This window comes from Pongo abelii, chromosome 10 (genome assembly GCF_028885655.2).
Source record: "Pongo abelii isolate AG06213 chromosome 10, NHGRI_mPonAbe1-v2.0_pri, whole genome shotgun sequence".
NCBI lineage: Eukaryota > Metazoa > Chordata > Mammalia > Primates > Hominidae > Pongo > Pongo abelii.
The window spans coordinates 50,037,835-50,046,462 of record NC_071995.2 but is presented as its reverse complement, the minus strand read 5'-3'; positions in this window follow the sequence as shown (position 1 = coordinate 50,046,462).

Below are 8,628 nucleotides of genomic sequence, written 5' to 3'. Positions count from 1 at the left end.
GGCGGGCAGATCACGAGGTCAGGAGATCGAGACCATCCTGGCTAACACGGTGAAACCTCGTCTCTACTAAAAATACAAAAACAAAATTAGCCCATCATGGTGGCAGGCACCTGTAGTCCCAGCTATTTGGGAGGCTGAGGCGGAAGAATGGTGTGAACCCGGGAGGCGGAGCTTGCAGTGAGCCGAGATCGCACCACTGCACTCCAGCCTGGGCGACAGAACGAGACTCCGTCTCAAAAAAAAAAAAAAAAAAAAATTTTTTGCAGGGACCTCAAAAATCTTCTAAAGAATTCCAGTAAGTGAAATAATAGTTACATTTATATAACTTTCTATGCTTTAAGCACTTTACATGCAGCAATATCTTTTCTCAAACAACCCTCTGATAGTTACTATTCTATTTTGCAGCTAACCTTTGGCTCAGAGGGACTAAGTAGGGAAGAAAATAAGGAAAAAGAAAGCCAAGCACATTGGCTCACACCTGTAATCCCAGCACTTTGGGAGGCTGAGGCAGGAGGATTGCTTGAGGCCAAGAGTTTGAGACCAGCCTGGGCAATATGGTGAGACCCCATCTCTACAAAACTTTTTTTTTAATTAGCAGAGTGTGGAGGCATGTGCCTGTAGTCCCAGCTACTGAGGAGGTTGAGGCAGGAGGATCGCTTCAGCCCAAGAGGTTGAGGCTGCAGTGAGCTATAATCCTGCCACTGCACTCTAGCCTGGGTGATAGAGCAAGACTTCATCACTACAAAAATAAATTTAAAATTAAATAAGAAGGAAAAAATGAATCTTCACAATTTAGATCTAGAGGAGAGCAGGACTGAGGCCCAGAAACAGGTGAAGAGTTTGGTCAAGGTAAGAATAACACTGGGAACAGGATCAAGGCCCTTCCTTCCTTACTCCAGGCTGGTCTGGTTGATCTCTTGCCGCTGAAATCACAGCAGGAAGGACTGCACTTAGACTCCACAAGAGACTTCCAAGGGGTTATGCAGAATGCCACATGCCAATGGTCAAAAAAAGGGCCCAATACATCCCAGGACAGGACACACCAACCAGGACCATGCAGCCTCAACCCCATCACATCTGCTCTGTGGCAGACCCTGGGGATGGATGAGACCTTCACTGCCCTCCAGGGGCAGATGAGACCTTCACTGCCCTCCAGGGGCAGATATCTGTGGTCAGATAGAGACATGACTATAGCCAAGTTAGCATCTGACATGTTTAAATATGATGGAGTGTGAGGCAGGCATGCAGAGCCAACAGAGGACTCACACCTTATGCTGCCCTTCTGCTGAGACGCAATGACTGAACCGAGGACAGCCCTCCTCCCTTCAGAAGCCACCCCGATTCACAAAACCTATAAATGGGCTGGGGAATGACTCTCCATAAATGCACTGGGCAGTTTCCTCCCACCCCAGCCTGGAATGTGGCCCACGGCCAGGGAAGCCTCTCAGGGAATTAGTCTCCAAACCACAAACATTGCTTGTGACCCACATGGCCCTGGCCCAGGAAGAAACTCAAACCTGACCCCAAAGCCCTGGGGATCTTCTGGATTGACATTAGGCAAGTCCAGGTTCGGTGTCTGAAAAGGGAAAATGTAAGCAACCAGTCCTGAGGGACGCAGGTTGCAGAATGTGCATCCTATATCCTGCCCACAATTCCCACGAAGTTCCCTTGTTGGCATGATCATCATCGCAGGAGCTGGAGAAAATGGGCCTTGAATAGCAGAGAATCTCATGATCCCCTAGCAAAATGCAAGGAGCACAGAGCTGGACTAAAGAATCTTGAAAGAATCTTCAGGCGGCTTGTTTGCATTTGCGAGTGTTGGCAGGTCAGTATTTATCAACCAGGGCTGATGTGTGAGCCCAGTGGGGCCATGCCCCCTACCCCTCAGGAGGGTGGCAGCCTGCTAGCCAAGTTTCAGTCCCATTCCTCTTGCATGAGACTTTTCTGTTTACACAAGAAGAGGGCCTTTTGGATACCTGTCCTCTGGGCAGGCACCTAGAAGAACACAGCAGACACTCTGGCACTAGAGTGCCTTAAAAAGTAAAGCCCAAGCCTCTGACCAATGACGCACTTTAGCCCCACCCAGGGACACAGAAAGCAGAAACTATTGTTGCATTGATGATGTAATTTCATGCAATAGAAAGGAATGTGGGCTCACTGTACAGAAGCTTCTCTTGGGCCTGTGTGGCAGGCAAAGAACCCAGAAATCCAGCCTTTATCTAGCCACCCCACCCCCCAGACTGGTCTATCTTCCGACCGCCAAAGTCCAATGCCTTGTAAAAACTCGGACCAACTTACACCCTGGATCTGAAGTAGAGACAGAGCTGGAGCCTCCATCTGATTTCACAGCCCACAATTTCCTCCACCATATTGTGTTGTTCCTCTGCCTGCCACCAGATCATATTAACACAACTGGGTGGCCCAATTGTGTGTTAAACCAGAACCCAGGCTTGGGCCACACAATTGTGTTCATATCTCTCCAGTCACCATCGGCAAGGGCCACCTGTCCTCAAATGCCCCATCAGGGTGATAGAAGGCACTGGCCCAATCCCCATCCCACCCTTGTCTGTTTCTGCTCGGTTTCCTCGTCTATGGCCCACCTCCCTACCCAGAACCTCATCTCCAGGAATCCTAGAGTGTCTTCCTCACCATCCTGTCCCCTGCACCAAGCACTATGAGGCCATTCAGTAAGTATGTGTAGAGTGAATGGATGGATGGAGAATGGAATTCTCAGCTCTGCTGCCCAGAAGTTATGGGACCCAGGCTAGACCCTTCTGCATGAATGAACCCTTTCTCTCGCTTTCCCCACAGACTCCGAGCTCCCCATCCTAAAGACTCTGGTTCTATAATACGGAATCACCATATACTTAAGTCACATAGACCCTCACACCAGGAGGGGAAGAGGTTGCTTCCTGGTACCGTTCTCGCCCTGACCCCTCCACCGCAGCCAGGTTTGTCTGTGCTCTGGGAATGGCCTGGAGAATCCGGGTTTAAACGCCTGGCAGCTCAGACCACTCCACAACTTTTTATTGCAGAGAAGTCCCTGGAAAGAAGGGGTGGGAGCAGTTCAGAGGGACAGGGTTCTTGGTCCAGGTAAGCTGGCCACCTCTACCCAATGGCACCAGCGTCCAGGCCATCTGCACTGGGGATGGTCAGTCATCGTCCTGTAAGCTGTGCTCCAACGCCTCACGTCCCGGTGTGGGGGGCAAAAAGGAAAGATGATGTGGGGTTAGCTCTATGGGAGGGGGCATCTGACACAAGAGGGCTAAGTCTTTAGGGCAGAAGCTGAGGGTTCCTTGTCTTCTCCGGAGGGAGGCGGGAAGGATTCAACATCTGCGGGAGCTGCTGCAGTTGAAGTCCCCGACACAGCCCGCAGAGCCGCAGAGCGCGTAGCCGCCGCCAGGGGCGCTCGTCTCCAGGGCGCCTGAGCCTGCTCGGGGCTGGAGCCGGCGGGCGGAGCCCGGGGCGGGGCCCGGCTGAACCGAGGACGACTGTCCGACGGAGGAAAGCCCTTCCTCCCCGCTACCCCAAGCCCCAGAAGACAGACTTGCAGACATCTCCTCCAGCGGAAAGATACACAGACCCTCCTCCCCACCAGGAGACAGATGTACAAACTCCCCCAAAGGAACAGGTATACAGACTCCTCCCCAAAGAACAGACCACAGGACCCCCTTCCCCACACACGCAAACACAGAGTCACCCCCGAGAGAAGAAATAGCCCCTGACAAAAGGAGAGGCACAGAGGGAGCTGTCACAGACACAGGAACAGAAACACAGCCCTTCTGCCTTCTCAAGAGGAGGCACGCCAAGGTGTGGACGGGACGGGGAAGGAGGGAATAAGGAGAATAAGATAATAAGATAAGATCCGACCACGCCAGCCTACTGTTTACTTATTGATGCTCCCTGCCCCACATCCCAGACCAAGCCAGCAGGAAGAAGGAAGCAGGTGAGTCCATCTGTCTACTAGGTTTGGTATTCTGCATTCCCCAGGATACACACTCCTGACCCTCCCAGACAGCAGTCCTTCCACCCTGCAAGCTCCCTGGCGCGCTCTGATCACTCCTGCCTTAAATTCATATAACTCATTTTGTTGATGACTTTTTGGAGGAAAGAGAAGACCAAAAAAAAAAAGAAACTACACTTTCTTTGGCCTGACTTGATTTTGGAAGGTGACACCGTGAGGGAACATTTTAAACCTCTAAAGGAGACCCCAGAGCAGGTAGCTCCATAATCTGAAGACTAGTGTTCAAGCCTCGCTCAATCACTCTACCTGTGTGTCCCTAAAGCTGTCACTTAACCTCTCTGAAAGTTACCCCTCATCTGTAAAATGGGGATAATAGGACCTCCCTGCCAGGGTTTTGTGAGGTGTAAAGGAGGTGATCAATGCAATATGCCTGTGGCATGGGTGATCAGTTCTCCCTCCCTCCCCTAGCCTGGTGACAGCCCTTGTCTCCTACTGTTGTCTACTGAGTTGAAAGCCAAGCCCCATCTGGTCATGTAACCCCACCTTCCCCAGGCCTGGGGAGAGGGGCAGAGTTGAGAAGAAGGCACTTCACACAGGAACCTTATTCCCACTGGCTAGGCCTTGGTCCCTGCAGCTGTCTCCATGGACAAACTGGCCCCTGGTGTCTGATACTGGGGTGGATGACTATGGGTCACCCCGTTCCAGGTGCCAAAAGTACACATCAGCTAGAACTTTTTGTTCAAAGGGCTATAAGATGGTGAGAGAAAACTAGCTCTAGAGGAAGGAGTTCCTGGATACCCAGGTCATCCCTCTCCACCCTTTCCTGGCTGATGACCATGGTGCCTGCCCTGTGCCCCTGCACTCCTCACTGCAGCCACATCTGAAGCACTTCCCAGCTGACCCATCACCCACTCTCTTCACCCTCCAGCAGCTTGTGGTAGGCGGCAATCTCAAAGTCCAGGCCCCACTTGACGATCACAGCTCCCGGTACTCACACAGCTGCTGCATCACATCCTGCTTAGCTCACTGCAGGGCAGCCTCCAGCCAGGCCAGCTTACCCTTGGTGCTGCCAGAGCCACCCTCCTCCTGCAGAGCTGGCAGGTCCTTGGCTTCCTCTAGTTCACAGGGCTTAGGGGGCGAAGGATAGACCAAGGACAGAAGGACATTCTTGGCCCTCACTCCTTCCCCCTTGAGGATCCAGACCTTGCTCTGAGGCTGCAGAGCCAATGAGGGATTGGAGATTGTCCATGGTTGCAAGGAGTGAGCACACCTGTTCCAAAACTTGTGTTTGTCTGTATGGCAAGATGAAAAGAACCTGCCCACCTGTCTACCTTCAGGGTGAAGATTTGAAACTGGATATCTAGGATGGCTGAGAGAGAGCCTTTTACGTCTAGTATGGAGAAACTTCTAATAAGAGCCAGAATCCCAGAAGCATCCAATGCTCTTTGGCATGTAATGCTGTGGTTATTGTTTCCTAAGGAAAACTAGCAAGAAGAATATCCATTCCTCACAGGAAACTAGAGTTTATACTCTTCAGGAGGAAAAATATTAAGACCTTGGTGAAGTGTATTTGCTGCTTGGGAAACCAGAACAGTTGTGGCTGGTGGGAGCCTGACCATGATGGCCCACCCACCCACTCTGCCCCCTCGGAACCTCAGCAGCTTATCCCTTCTCAGAGTCACCCATTCCTGTACAAGGGAGATCTCTCTCCATGAATACCCTTCCAAGCCTGAGACACTTGCATCTGCAGAAAGCAAGAAAAGACCAGGAACAGAAGCACTTCCCTCCATGGAGTGAGACCTAAGCCAGCGGGGGTGTGAGAGGGCTGGGAGGGGGGTGGGGTAAAAGAGGAGGCTAAGAGAGAATGGGAGAAAGATAGCATCCTGGAGGACCAGCTCCTTTCTAAGGCTCACAAATGCAAGTGCTTGAAGAGGCCTAGCTGGAAGCATCAAAAGGTGAAAGCTAAATATATATCAGGAGTACCCAGTTCCACAGACATCTGCCCTCTCCCATTTCCTGAAATCACCAGGACCTCTTTTATATTTTCAGACTTGCATTTCTCTAGCGACATTGACTCAGCACCTTTTCTCTTCTGCAAGGATAATAACATGCAGCCAGGACGGTGATAAATGGCAAGGGACCCTCTGCCTCAAATCCAAAGGATGGGATTGGGAGTGGTGGGGACTGCGGCACACCAGGCAGCCTATACCGCATGTGAAGAAGAGAGAGATGATAGAGGCCTCTCTCCTCTAGCCAAATGTTGCCATTTGAGAATCATAATTTAACATTGCCAGATCTTCACATTTTGAAATAGAACCCAGAAAACTGGGTTTCTAGGTAATATCTTGCAATTTCTGAAGATGGGCTCAAATTTAATACTAAGTGAGAAAAACAAAACACAGACATAAAAATGAACATACACAAGTAAAAAGATAATGATGTACTAACAAGCATATGTCTTCATACAGATTTACCTACATGTTCATTACTTACATAAAATATACAGAGTCCTAGGCAAAGGTAAGCATGATATATGCATGCAGCTGCACTGCTGAATGCTTAGACATTCACTAAGAGAAAGTGTAGCCATCTAATCCAAAGGGTAGGTGGGGAGGGGCAGTTGTCATAAATAATGGTCACCATCCCGCCACGGCCACTCGGTTGCCGCCCAGTCCCACCTCTCACCTGACTCTCAGCACTGCCCACCTCCACAGTCAGCCGCTGGATGGCCTGATTAAGCCTGTTCAGATCCTCCTTGCTGGGCTTCAGGCTCTGCGTGTGTTTCTGCACAGTTGCCTTTAATTCCTCACACTGTGGAGCAGGCGGCAGAAGGGAGCTATAGTCAGGAGGTGAGGAGGGCAGACAGGGCTGCCCATCTACCTGCTGTCACCAGTGGTCACCTAGCCTCTCTGGGCATCCCTTTCTCCATCTGTGAAGTGGGAGTGATCATTTTTCCTATCTCCAAAGGTTGTTGAAAGAACACAGTGAGCTTGCCTTGTGCCCATGGGGCCAGAAGATGCCAAAGGAAGCCTGAACTCAGGCAGGAAGGGCAGCAACACAGGGCAGCGATCTGTTGAGGGGAGTTTTGGGACCGAGATCACATAGGGTTTATCCAAGGAACAGGGAGAGTTAAACTCTAGGAAACTGATTATTGTAGTTTACAACATCTAACCACTTAAATTAGTACAAAAAAATTAATGAAATTCAATATTTCCTAATTTAAAAAACACATTTTAAAATCTAGGATTAGGAAGAAATGTCCTTAACTTCAATGCCATTAATCAGAAACCAGGGACAGTGATCTAGATTCCAGCTCTTCCCCAAACCCAAGGCTGCTATGGGAAGTGCTGTCTATGAAATCAGGGGACCTCTTCCCTTCTTGCCTCTTGCCCCCATGTGCATTCAATACACAAATAGCCAGGGAACAGTAACTCACACTTGCACAGTGCCTGATGCTTTTCACAAGCTTTTACTCCACCATCTCACTGGGGCCTCACAACCACCCATGAAGTTGGCCAGATGGATGTGACTTTTCCCATTGTCTTTCCTCAGGCAAACTGGGGCTCATTCCATCCACCACGTGCAAGAGGGGAGTGAGTGACCCTGCCAGCCAACAGTTGAGCCAGACTGCATTTTAAGCCCATGCTCTTTCCTCTCCACCAAGGTCATACACACCCCCTCAACCCAGAGAGCAAGAACTGTTCACACCAGCCCATTGCAAACTTTCTTCTAGGGGAGATGGAGTGTGGGGGAACAGACCTCAAAACATCATCTCAATTTCTGCTGTGTTCCCACTGCCCCCCACTTTTCTGCTCCTGTTCCCAAAAGCTGTATGCCCAACAGATCTGGGTGGAGTCCAAGACACCTCATCCCTGTGTGACCAGGGAGCCACGTGTATGAGTCTCACCATGGAGAAAGAACTGTGGTCTCCTCCAAGCCTCTCTTGAGCACCAAAGCCCAGCTCTAGCCCAAGAGCTACCGGAATCCTTGCCACTGAGGACTAGGGCCTCTTCTTCCTGGGGGCTCTGTGACCTCTCACCTCATTACAATCACAGAGTTCTGCCCAGTAGGCCTCAGGGGCATAGGGTAGAAGGGGGCCATACTCTGACCCCAGATGGGAAAATGGAAGTTTCTGGGCTGAAGTGGAACTTAAAGGAAAGTAGAGGAGGGGAAGGCTACCTCAGGTGGAGAAAATGTGTGGAACTGAGGTGCTTAGGCTTATGGATGGGCACTGGGGAGCCACAGAGGGTGTCTAAGCAGGACAGTGGCCTGACATGAGATGTGATTGTCTAGAAGCAGTGCAGAAGATTGACAGGAGGGCAATAAATTGGGACTGGGGATGCCAGTCCCAAGACTTGGTAGGAAACCTTGGGTAGGGCAATAACTTTAACCTGTAGAAATGAGTAGGGGCTAGAGAGCACAAGCTGTGGTCAGCATTTTCCTTTTGTTTCATAAATTTCTCATACATGCAAAAGAGTATGCAAAACCTACACTTATTGATTTCAATAGCAACAATAATAAAACAAATCCTTGTATACCCACCAGTACCTTCAAAGCCCCCTGCGGGATTTTTGCTGATCCATCTCTAACCCCATCTGATCCCCAAAGTAACCACTGTCCTGAGTTTTTATGTTGGTCATTCCCTTGCTTTTCTTTATTACTAT